The 13573-nt window shown below is 42.0% G+C and overlaps 1 long non-coding RNA gene across 2 annotated transcripts; it reads right to left on the bottom strand.

Annotated features, from left to right (window-relative positions):
* Positions 1 to 380: 380 nt before the first annotated feature.
* LOC123639818 lies at positions 381 to 7346 on the bottom strand. Of its 2 annotated transcripts, none has more exons than XR_006735808.1 (3): positions 7145 to 7346; positions 664 to 799; positions 381 to 456 (listed from the first exon to the last, which is right to left on the bottom strand). It is a non-coding gene; the product is annotated as an uncharacterized LOC123639818 (long non-coding RNA). The 2 variants fall into 2 exon arrangements; XR_006735809.1 differs by having other exon boundaries at positions 664 to 790; positions 7145 to 7345.
* Positions 7347 to 13573: the final 6227 nt, after the last annotated feature.

Genomic DNA, 13573 nt, shown 5'->3' on the forward strand with positions numbered 1-13573 from the left:
GTGAAAAATGAGAAGCACATTACTAAAGGTTTGTTTATAAATGATTTTATATTTATTAATAGGTATTACACTTACATTTTTAACATCAGGGAAAAAGTGTCAACTGTCCTGTCTGAATTGTTTGAACATGAATAGACTGAATGTCACAAGATGACTATTATTAAAACAATGATGTTCACATGGGTTTCTTAATACTATTTCTAAGAGAACTATATTGCAAACATTTATTAATAATATCTGTGACACATTTCAGCATATATTTTTGAAGAATATTTTCCAAGAATAAATAAATATGAAGATGGGCTCATTTCTTTTGTTTGCTTGTTTTTACAATTTCCTGTCATTCCAAGATTCTCTCCAGGGACAATTGCTTTCTCTTGTGAGTGCAAATTACTTTAAATTTCTCCTGGGATTTTTCATACTGATCTTCAGTGTTCTGGTCTTCCCATTTTTTTCCTAAAATGTAGATCCAGAAAAATCATTATGAATTATTACAAAATTATAGAAAAATTATTAGGCTCTAGGTTCATAGTACTCAGCAACCATCATGTCTGATCTAACACCAAAGTATTTCCTTTCCATGTTGGAAATCATGGAACAGCACTGATGAACAAAATCACTTGTTCTCTAATAGACTAAGTGAAGGGACGATGTCATCCTCACCTAGAGAGGTCAGGTTCCTGAAGGTTTCCCACATCACATCTCTGTAGAGATTCTTCTGGGGAGGATCCAGCAAAGCCCACTCCTCCAGTGTGAAGTTCACAGCCACATCCTCAAAGGTCACTGAGTCCTGAAACATCTCACATGTGCACAGGAGGATGGCTGAGATTCATACCATTGGGGACCTATACTGTATTCTTAAGATCATAGTATTCTGTAGTCTCCAGACATTTATTCCATGGACTTGGTCATCAGATTCTGACTCTGTCTACACTCACTTCCTCCCACACAGCAATTCTGATGCTAGAATTGAACTATCTGGTAAAGTAACAGCAGAAGAGAAACACACCTGTAGTTGTTAGGTCCAGGGAGTAAGATTTGCAGCTAGGTCACCCCTAATTTTTACCTCTTTGCACAGTGTGTCTATAGTACCTGTGATAACAAAGTCTCACTAATTTGTGTACAGAAGGGAGTTTATGTGAGTAAGCAGACCTGAGACTGCATATTCACAGAAATGCTTGTTCACAAAGCTCGACCTTTGACAGTATCTGGGATCTGGATTTTGGGAGAGACTCCACCAACCTAACAGATAAGAGAATAACTTACTGTATCAGAAACCCCAAAACTGAAACTTCCATGAGAAACAGTACAATAAAAACCTAAATTCAAATAAATGAACTGCCGAAGGCTGAGTGTGGACAAGTTTGAGAGTCAACACTCCAGGGGACGCAGTCTAGGGGGTTCCACTAATTTGTGAAATTTATCTCCTGAAACTCTACTGGTAGTACTCACAGGGAAGATTAGAGAAAAATTGCTTCCTCCTTCTAGCAGGAGGAGGGAAAGAGTAGTAATTTTGTAACATGTCCCAAGAATTCTGTTCTTAACACAGCTAAGTGATGAGAATGAGAAGTATAGCTGACCCTTGAACACAGGTTTGAACTACGGGGGTCCACTTATACCCAAATTTATTTCAATAAACATACTGGAAAAATTCTTTGAAGATTTGTGATAATATTGAGATGCCCATACTCCCCAAAATGATCTATAAATTCAATGCAGTTCCTATAAGAATCCCCAGTGACTTCATTGTAGAAATCGAAAAGCTGATTCTGAAATTCACAGAGAAGTGCAAGGGACTCAGATTACCAAAACAATCTTCAAAGAGAGCAAAGTAGAAGCATTCACATGCGACAACTTCCAAACTTAATATAAAGCAAAAGTAATCGAGACGGTACAGTGATGACACAAGGATAGTCACTTAGATCAGTGAAATACAACTAAGCATCCAGGGAGAGTGAGGTCAATAAGGTGGCAGAGTAAGCCAGTCCAAACACTCAACTCTCAACAAACAAGCATAAGTGTCAGAAACAGACTTTGTCAAAATTCTCAGAAACCATCAAGCGTTAACAGCAACCATGAACACAGAATCCCACCTCCTCCCCCCCCAAAAAGGCAAGTGAAAAATGGTAGGAAAGTTTTATGGAGTATCTACTTCTCCTTGGCCCAACCCATCCCCCATTTGATGGCCGTCTTGAAGACAGCCACCTGAGTTCCCAGTCTAGGACCCTGCTCCATGTCCAGAGGGAGCAGAGCAGATCATATTTGCAAATTATTGTATTTATATGTTCCAATCTGTCTGGGAACTACCTGAAGGTCTACCACAAGTCTTTCTTTCTTTTTGTCTAAGACAGAAGCAAATAAGGGTGCAAAATTGCCAGGAATTGCTTGAAAGTCTTGTAAACAAAAAGCCTGAAATTGCCTGGGACAAGAATATGGTTGAGACTTAATATGACCACTAAAAGCCCAGGAGGAAAACTAAGGAGAAAAATTTCTTTTGGAACTTATGGTATTCACAGGCACCCAGGTGTACTAGGGAATTCAGAAAACCCCATGCATGCCCAGGAAAGAACACATTTTCAGAAAAGACCTGAGGAGACCCTCCCCCTCCCCCTCCCCCTCCCCCTCCACTGGCTGAAGATACCTACAGGAACAGAGACTTCAGTGACTATACACCACAAGGAATACAGTCTCTGAAAAAATACTTTAGAAAAGTTATGAAACAGTCAACTATAGCCTTCAACAAACAAGAATAGCAAACACCACTGGAAAAGGGGGAGAATGTGATTTCCCAAGTTACCCCATTATAATATTCAAATGTCCAGTTTTCAACAACAAGAAAAATCAGGAACAGTACAGAGTACAGAGAAACAGGAAAATATGGTTCATCGATGGAAAAAAAACTGAGATAAACCATCTCTGAGAATCCCCTGATACTGAACTTACTAGACAATGACTTTAAGCAAATTTCTTAACTACGTGCAGAGGTAAAGGCAACCATAGAAAATGAACAAAAGGAAACAAAGAAAAGGATGTATGAGTAAAATAATATCAATAAGGAAAACAGAAATTATAAAAATGGCCATATATAGAAATTAAGGAGCTTCAAAATACATGTGAAATGAAAAACTCTCTAAAGGTTTTCAACAGTAGATTTTAACAAGCAGAATAAAGAATCTGCTAACATGAAGATAAAACAGCTAAAATTATCTAGTCTGAAGAAAAGAGAGAAAAAAGTAAAATTAAGGGAATGGGTCTCTGGTATATGTGCCTTGCAAGAATTCTTACGAGAAGCTCTTCATAGAGAAGGAAAATGATGTAGGTTAGGAACTCGGTCACATATAGAAGAGTGTTAGAAAAAAATAAAATGGAGGCAAAACAAATGCTTTACTATTCTTATTCCTATCTTATCTAATAGATAAATGTTTGCTCAAAATTATCATATAAACAATGTATTGGGTGGTTATAGTTTCAGATGCGTAAAACGGATGACAGCAATTTCCTATGGCATGGGTGGGAGGAACCAGGAACATTCAGTTATACCTGTATACCACAAACCAGTCTGCAATAGTGTTATTTAAAAGTAGATTTACATCAGTTGTAAACGGAAGGAAATAACTAAAAATAATTTAAGAAACAAGTACACTTGATATACTCACACAGGGAAGAAAACAGAATCCTGTAGAATGCTCAATTAAAATGATAAGAGAAGAAGAGGGGAAATTTTAAATAAAAAGAACTACAACTAATAGAAAACAGTTACCATATCTAACTATACCGAAAATCACTTTAAATGTAAATTATCTAAATACACCAATTAAAAGACAGACTGACAGAACTAAAAAGCAATATTGAACTTTGTGTTGTCTACAAGAAAAACATTTTAAATATAAAGGCATGGGGAAAGGGGCAATGTTGGTCAAAGGACACAAAATTTCAGTTAGAACAAGTTCAAGAGATCTATTTACAACTTGGTGATCATAATAACAATATATTCTAATCTTGAAAATCGCTAAGGGAATAGATCTTAAATAAAATAAAATTTTAAAAAATCAAACAATCCTATCAAAAAATGGGCAAATGACATGAATAGAAATTTTTCAAAAGAAGATATGAGAATGGGTAAAAAAACGTATGAAAAAATGCTCAACATCCCTAATCATCAGGGAAATGCAAATCAAAACCACAATGAGATACCACTTAACTCCGGTGAGAATGGCCTTTATCAAAAAATCCCAAAACAACACATGTTGGCGTGGATGCGGAGAGACAGGAACACTCATACACTGCTGGTGGGAATGCAAACTAGTGCAACCCCTATGGAAAGCATTATGGAGATACCTGAAACAGATTCAAGTAGACCTACCATTCGATCCAGCAATCCCATTATTGGGCATCTACCCAGAAGAACAAAAGTCATTCAATAACAAAGACACCTGTACCCGAATGTTTATAGCAGCTCAATTCACAATCGCAAAGATGTGGAAACAACCCAAGTGCCCCTCAATCCACGAATGGATTAGTATACTGTGGTATATGTATACCATGGAGTATTACTCAGCTATAAGAAATAACGATGATACGACATCTCTTTGGTTCTCCTGGAGAGAGTTGGAACCCATTATATTAAGTGAAGTATCCAAAGAATGGAAAAACAAGCATCACATGTACTCACCAGAAAACTGGTTTCCCTGATCATCACCTAAATGCACATCGGGGAAGGATACCAATTGGATATCAGACTGAGATGGGGGGTGGGGGGAGGGGATGGGTGTATGCCTACATGATGAGTGTGCTGCACACCCTCTGGGGAATGGTCATGCTTGAAGGTGCTGACTCCGGGAGGTGGGGGGGGATGGAGGTATGACTACATGGTGAGTGCCAGGCGCACTGTCTGGAGAATGGACACGCTTGAGGCTCTGACTCAGGGGGATGGGCGGGACATGGACAATGTATATGACCTGAACTTATGTACCCCCATGATGAGCTGAAATAAAGAAAAAAAATAAATAAATAAAGAGACATTAAATATAAAGGTATACAGAAATTTATACCATTCCTAACACTAATTCAAAGAAAGCAGGAATAGCTATATTAATTTCAGATGGATCAGGTTTTAGATCAGTTCCAGAGAAGACATAATAATCCTTAATATATATGTGTTTAAAAGTCTCTGATTACATGAGGCAAAAATTTATAGAACTGCAAGGAAAATAGAGAAATCCACATTTTTATTTGGACACTTCAACACATCTCTATCAGTAACTGATCAAAAAAGTAGAATCAGTTTATCAATAATGATATAGTTGAAGTCAACAACATCATCAAACAACTGGATTAAATTAACATGTATAGAACACTTCATCCAACAACTGCAGAGTACACGTTCTTCTCAAGATCCCATAGAATATTGACCAAGGCAGACCACATTTTGGGCTCTAACACACCTAACAAACTTAAAAGAATAGAAAACGTACAATGTTCTCAGACCAAACTGCAATTAAACTGGAAAATAATAACAGAAACATAGCTGGGAAAACTCAAAATAATTGGATATTAAACCATAAACTTCTAAATTACACATGGGTTAAAAAGAAGTCTCGGCCGGGCGCGGTGGCTCATGCCTGTAATCCTAGCACTCTAGGAGGCCGAGGCGGGTGGATCGCTCGAGGTCAGGAGTTCGAGACCAATCTGAGCAAGAGCGAGACCCCGTCTCTACTAAAAATATCAAGAAAATTATATGGACAACTAAAAATATATACAGAAAAAATTAGCTGCGCATGGTGGCGCATGCCTGTAGTCCCAGCTACTCGGGAGGCTGAGGCAGGAGGATCGCTTAAGCCCAGGAGTTTGAGGTTGCTGTGAGCCAGGCTGACGCCACGGCACTCACTCCAGCCCGGGCAACAGAGCGAGACTCTGTCTCAAAAAAAAAAAAAAAAAAAAAATAAAAGAAGTCTCAAGAGAAATTCAAATACTTCAAAGGAAATGAAAACAAAAGTTCATCCAATCAAAATTTCTGGGATGCAGAGGAAAGTTTTGTTTGGGGGGAATTTAAAGAATTAAATGCACATACTTAGTAAAGATGATCTAAAATCAATCATCTATCCTTCCACTTTAGGGAACTAGACAAAGCAGAAGAAAATAATCCTAAATCAAACACAGGAACATAACAACTAGAGAAGGTATCAACGGAATTGCAAACAGGAAATCAATATAGGAAATCAACAAAACCAAAAGCTGGTCCTTTGAAAAGTTCGATAAAGTGACGAAACTATAGCCAGGTTAACTACAAAAAGAGAGAGAGAAGACACAAATCACTGCTATCAGAAATGAAACATGGGATAAGACACCATCGCTACCAATCCTATGGATAAAGACATTGTGCTAACAAGTCTGCAATTCAGGAAGGTAAAGGGAAGAGAGGCACACAGGCTTTGGACAGCGGAGTGTCAGGTGGTCATGCTCTGCTTTCCTCTCCTGGTGAAATGTTCGCAAACAGAAAACAAACCTTTTATAATAATAGCCATTTATTGGTATGTGGGAAAATGACAATTTAAAATACTGAAGCTGATAAAATGTAGAATGCGGAACAAACAGATAACGTCTTGGTGAATTTCACAAGGACAGCTGGCATTTGGGAATGCAGTTAGGGGTTTAATGCCAGCCCTAGGAAGAGCTGGGCTGTGGGGACAGGGTCGTAGATTTGAGACTCTGCTTCCCATACCTTTGGAAGACTCACGGGAAACGGGTAACACCTGGAGAGAAAGGAGGGACTGGGGACCCCACAGACCGCAGCCCCGCCCACGCACGACCCCCACACACCGAGTCGGGACCCTCCCCCGATGACCTTCCCGCCGTCACTGCACAATCTGGGACCCGCGGAGGTGCGGGCGCGGAGCTGCCCAGACAGGGCGCCGGTGCCGAGGTCTCCGCGCAGGGACCGGACAGGACGTCCGGGAGCCCGGCTGCCGGTGAAGCCCCTCCCCGCTGGCCGGAGGGACGGAGGACCGAGCTGCACCAGCTGCTACTCGTGTCTGCAGACTCCTGAGCGGACCGCGGGGAGGCCCGGGTCCCGCCACAGCCGGTTCCGGCCGGTTCCAACCAACCCCTGCTACGCGTCTGCGGACGCCCAGCCCCGCACACTCACCATTTCCCAGCTTCCGGGGTGTCCCGGCGTCCCCTCCACCGCTCCTGCGACCAGCGCTGTACACAGAGCGCCAGAAGATGCGGCGGAGGCACCTGGGTCTGCAGACAGAAACAAGGCCCGGCGCGCGCAGGAGAGACAGGAAGACCCCCGCGGGTTTGTTGAAAGTCGCCCCCTGCTCCCAACAGCCCGACTGATTGGACAGTTCGCGCGTGGCCCCGCCCGACACCCCTGATTGGATGGTGCTGCTCCAGGCCCCGCCCCCTGAACTTGACTGACAGTAGACGCAGTCAGTCGCCAGGGTTTTAACCACTGCTCTGCCCAGGCCGGGTTTCCTTCTCGCGCTGGGCACCTGGCCCCACCGAGGGGATATTTGCATTTAAGCGGAGCTTGCTCCTGGCTTTCCAGAATGGGCACTGGCTTCTTCCTCTACTCAGTGGGCGCTTCCTGCTTCTTCCTTCCAGACATGGCGTCGCAAGTGTGCAAAGGAAATTCTAGACTCGGTGTCCCATGGAGCGACCCCTGGCCTCGTAGCAGGAGGGGCGCCCAGACCAAGCCAGGCCACACTGGATCAAGAGGGAGGGCCTACTGTCCTGCTGGGGTCAGTAATTTAGGATGAAGAGAGGCCAAGGCTTCCTCACACCTTAGCTCTCAATGTACTCATTTTCAGCCAAGAAGATAACACACCACCAAGGCTATAAAATTATTAAATGCCTGGAAAAACTGGAGTTATATGGCAGCAATATTCTACAAAGGAATCAAAAGGGAAGAAAAGCAAACATTTGAACGAGCTCAAAGAAGCAGCCTGGTGCACCCCCAGTTCACAAGGAAAACCCATATGGGGAAGGTGAAACATATTCCTGAACTTCAGAGTCAGGCTTTGCTGACATGGAGACCCAGAGTGGATCTCTCCCTGGTGATGAGACAGGAACAGCTAATGATTTAACTCTGGGAGCTCAACATGCCCTCCTATACCCTCTGCAGAGTGTGGAAACACTCCCTACTTCAACACTTTAATATTCATCAGCAGGAAACTCTCACCTGGGCTCAGTTTAAGGTTCTGACCTAAATAAACTGTCAAATTCATGAATCCTTTCTCCAGGAGACCTAGTGAGTCTTTCTGTGAGCCTGACATTTACAGATTTTCTTCATACACAGAAATTACAGGCTGACTCTAGTGACCTTATACATGCCCAAACCAAAAACACTGTCCAGAAAACGGGCCCGGCTCCTGACGTCCAACTACAAAAAGGACAAACAGCATCTGCACGTTTTGGGTTATTATAATATTCACTGCTTTCCTCTGTGTTGTCTACAAGAAAAACATTTTAAATATAAAGACATGGGGAAAGGGGCGATGTTGGTCAAAGCATACAAAATTTCAGTTAGAAGGAACAAGTTCAAGAGATCTATTGTACAACTTGGTGATCATAATAACAATATATTCTAATCTTGAATATCGCTAAGGGAATAGATCTTAAATAAAATAAAATTTTAAATAAAAAATAAAGAGTCATTAGATGTAAAGGTATGCAGAAATTTATACCATTCTTAACACGAATCCAAAGAAAGCAGGAATACCTGCTGTCTGGTTCTCTGGGGCTTCTCAGAATCCACACTCCCTCTGTGTCTGTCCTGAGCAGATAGAGGCCCTTGCAGGAAGCTGCCCAAGAACTCCTAGGGGAGCCCCATGTCCCTCCCTTTGCAGCCTCCAGACTGGCCTCAGCTTGGAGCCACTGGCCTCAGGCTCTGCTGCCCACTGCAGGGTGTTCACCTGCTTCTCACCAACACTGATCAGTTAAATGGGACAAAGAGCTTCAATCCCAGTGTTTGAATACAATACCAGCACAGTCCCTGTTTTCTTTCTGTGTTTATGCAGAGGAAGAAAATTCTAAGGTGATTTATATGGATTTAAAAAACTGGCAAATAGAAAACAAAGATGCTAGCAAAACTGATTTTCATGTTAACAAATTGCTCTATAAAACAACTAATCAAACAGGAACATTCTTTTCTTCTTCATCATGTCATGTTGTCACCAGGTGCTCTGTGCCTGGGGATATGCATGGCCAGTTCTTTCCATTTGAAACCCTCTCTCAACCCACCTCCACTACCATTAGCCCACCCGACTACTTCTGTAGCTAAATCCCAGGCATTGTGTAAGTAGATTTCCCTTTCAAGCAGTCTAACTGGCCTCAGGTTAAATCCAGCTGTGGCTCTCTCTCTTATGTCCCTTGACTTACATTATTCATTTGAAATTGTCTTCCAGGATAGACTGTGATATCCTAGGTGAGCACTTTATCCATTTTATTTACTTCTGTTCTTTCTAATCAGTCACCCCACCTGCTCATTGAGAGCACACACAGAATATTACAATATTGGGTCTTAATCCTGCGTTTCTAACTCAAGGGCTTCTAGGAACCTTGGACTCGCTGCAGTGATATGACTGTCTTTTGTATGTTAATGAGATTACTCTTGGCTGAGGACATCTAGATAGCTTCAGGATAGGGGCTGGGCTGGCCACCAGAAAGACCAAGGCATGATGAGAAGGTTGGAACTTTAAAAAGTTGTTTAAGTTTATTTTTAATTAACAAAGAGAGTTGGAACTTTGAACCACACCCTCTAGACATCTGGGAAGGGGAGAGGGGCCAGAGATTGAGTCAGTCACTTATGGCCAATGATCTAATCAATCATGCCTACATAACAAAACTCAACCCCCATAAAAACCTTTAAACAAAGGGGTTGGGAGAGTTTCTAGGTTGGGGAATACATAGAGATTCTGGGAGGCTGATGCACCCAGACAAGGAATGGAAGCTCTGAGCACTTCCTTCCCCTATACCTTGCCCTGTGCACCAATTGTATGTTGCTGGGTTGTATCCTTCATGATAAACTGGTCAGAGTAAGTAAAGTGTTTTCCTGAGTCTTGTGAGTCATCATAGCAGATTATCAACTGTGAAGGGAGGGGGAGATTGTTTAAAACTGATTTTGTAGCCAAGTCAGACAAAAGTGTGGGTAACCTTGTTACGGAGCAAAAGGCTCACTTCCCAACCTGTATAGAACCCAATAGTATGGCACTGGCTTTTGAGACAACAAAAGGCTTTATTGTGAGTCAACTTGCAAGGAGACAGGAGACGATAGTCAAATCTGTCTCTTCGATCTGGGGGTGTGTCAAGATTTTATGGCATTTCTAACTAGCCCCAGGTGATGCCAATGCAGCAGATCTGCTAGGCTGGTAGGGTTAACGATTAGGAAGTTAAGACCCTTTTGCTCATTGCATGTGCTGGGGCTACATAACTTGCAATTTTGGCTGTGCGACATCTGTAACAAAAGCAATGCTTAGTTTGAGCTGTTTCCACAGTTACCCTGTGGGCAGCTAATCCTTGTGACTGGTTTCTAAAGTGAGGGCAGTCTTGTAGGACTGAGCCCTTAAACATGTGAAGTCTGACACTAACTCCAGTTACTGTCAGAATTGAATTGAATTGTTAGACCACCAGTTGGTGTCTAGAGAGCTGGAGAACTGGTTGTTGATGTGGAAAGAACCCACACATTTGGTGTCAGAAGTGTTGTGGGTAAAAACAGTTCATTCCCTTTCTCCCTTGTCCAATGAGAAACATTTTCCATTCCATACCTGCAATCAGTCTCAAATCTTCCCACACATGTCATTTCACAATACTCTCACCCAGCCCTCTCAGTATCCTCCTGGGTCTCCCCAAGCCCACCCTTGTGTTCTACATCCTGTTCTCCCTACAGCATCCAGAAAGAACTTTCTAGAAACAAGTGACCATGTATCCCACTATGCTTAAAACCAACCAACTGGTGCAACCACTTTAGAAAACTGTATGCCAGTATCTATTCAAGCTGATATAGGCTTCCCTTATGACTTAGCAATTACATTCCTAGAAACAGACCTTCTATTATCCACTAAAGGAAATGGACTAGACATTCATAGGAACATCATTTATAGGAACTCCAAACTGGAAACAACACAAATGTCCATGAATATGTTCACATAATGGAATATCATACAGCTATTTTCTGTATGTATTAAAAAATATGTAGAGGTCCCCATTACCCTTGGAACAAACTCTTCCAGTGAACTTCATGGTTTTGCATGCTCTTGTCCTCCCACCTGTCTGCCTTCATGTCCCAGAAACCCTCCAGCCACATCCAACTCTACAGGGCTCACTGGACATACCATTGTCCCTGAATGCACCATGCTTCTGTCACCCTGAGCCTTGCACTTGCTGTCCCCACTACCTGGAAACCCCTCCTCCACCTGGCCATCTCATCTGGATAACACTGACTCACCTTTCAGGGAACTCACTTTAGACCACCTCCAGAAGCCTTCTGTAAGTCTCTGGTTGAGTCTTTGACTTAGCTCCTACACTTAGCTCCCCCAGGCCCCTGGGCTTCCCTTATCACACCTCTGACCACTCTTTCCTGGTTACATGACAGCATGCCCCCACTGGACCATGAGAAGCTGAGGGAAGAGACCACTCTGTCTCTGGTCATTGGTGTATGTCAGCATCTAGAATATTTCAGGGGCAACAGAGCTGGAGAATTTGTCCTCCCAAGCCCATCAGTCATTGGTGAAAAACTGTTCCCAAGAGAATGCAAATTCCTAGGCAGGAGTGCCCACAGGAATCAAGAAAAGTGGGTTCTAGTAGCCTCAATTCCTAAAGGTCAGTGAGAGCTCACCAGGTACTTCTGAATTAAGACACCTCCCACCACAACTCTCTAAGAAGTGAGCCCTTCCTGGGGGGTTCCCTGCCCTTCACAACCATAGCACAACTCTCCCTGGCTCCAGAATGGGGTGTATGACCCCACTGGACACTTCCCATTATGGGTCTCTGAACTCCAAATCCCCAGCTCTGACCTCCACACCCTTTCTATTGGTTAAGGGCAAAGAAGGCCACTGACTGTCCCTTTAAAAAGTATCAACGGACTATGTCCAACTGCTGTTCATGCTGAACCCTTCGCTACGTCAACAGTCCATTTGAATATTTGCTGCTGCGACCAAGGTTTGCTACTTGCACCTGCCAAGGTACAGGGCACATGGAAGACACTCTGCCTGGTTTACAGGTATAGGCTGAGCTGTGGGGAGAGTGGACAAGAGAACAGTTTACGGTCTTAGATGGTATGATCTGTGAGGATAAGGATGTCAATTCGTTCTCAAATTACATCTGCAATGCAATTGTACTTAAATCCCAGTGAATCCACTGTTAGTTTGATAAAAAACAATTCCAAGATTCCTTCAGAAAAATAAAAGACAGTACAAAACCATACTAATCTTATAAATATCGAGCAAAGAGGAAAGTTATCCCTTTCCAGGTTCTGAGACACACTATAGAGTCATAGTCGTTTTATTTTTTAAAATGTTTTGAAACTATTTTTCTTCCAGATTTATTGAGGGCTAATTGACAAACAAAAATTGTACATATTTAAGGTGTACCATGGAATGTTTTGATATGTGAAATGATTGCCACAATCAAGCTAGTTAGCATATCCATATCCATCTCCTCACATAGTTACCTTTTCTGCCACGAGGAGAAAACAGTAAAAATCTACCCTTTTAGCAAACTTCACGTATTATGTCGTAGGCTACATTATTAACTATATTCACCATGCTGTACATTAGAACTTCAGGACTTAATCATTCTGCATGATTGGAACTTTGTACCCTTTGACCAATATCTCCCCATGTCTCTCCCCTCTGACACACATGCAACCACTATTCTACTCTCTGCTTCTATGAGTTTGACTATTTTAGATTCTACATGTAAGTTAGATCATGTGACATTTGTCTTTCCGTGCCAGGCTTATTTTTCTTAGCATAATGTTCTTCACGTTCATTCATGTTGTCACAAGTGGCAGGATGTCCTTTTTTAAGGCTAAATAATATTCCATTGTAGTTACTGTGTAGACCACATTTTCTTTATCCATTCATTCAATGATGGACACTTAGGTTGATTCCATATCTTGGCTATTGTGAATAATGCTGCAATGAACATGGGAGTTGAGGTAGCTCTTCAAGACCCTGAGTTTGGTTCTTTTGGTAAATATTCAGAAGTGAGATTGCTGGCTCACAGGGAAGTTCTATCTTTAATTTTATGAAGAACCTCCACACTGCTTCCCTTAGCAGCTGCACCCTTTTACACTCCCACCCACAGTGTACAAATGTTCCACTTTCTCCACATCCTTATCATAACGTGTTATCTTTTTATAAACCATTCTGCAATAGCCATTCTAACAGACATGAAGCGATATCTCATTGTGGTTTTGATTCACATTTCCCTGATGAGTACGAATGTTGTACCCTTTTCATGTAACGTGTTGGTTATTTAGTGAAATGTCTTTCTAGGTGCTTTGCCCATTTTAATTCGAGTTATTTGTTTTTTTCCTAAGAGGTTGTCTTAACTGTATATTTTGGCTATT

Source organism: Lemur catta, chromosome 1, assembly GCF_020740605.2.
Source record: "Lemur catta isolate mLemCat1 chromosome 1, mLemCat1.pri, whole genome shotgun sequence".
Taxonomy (NCBI): Eukaryota; Metazoa; Chordata; class Mammalia; order Primates; family Lemuridae; genus Lemur; species Lemur catta.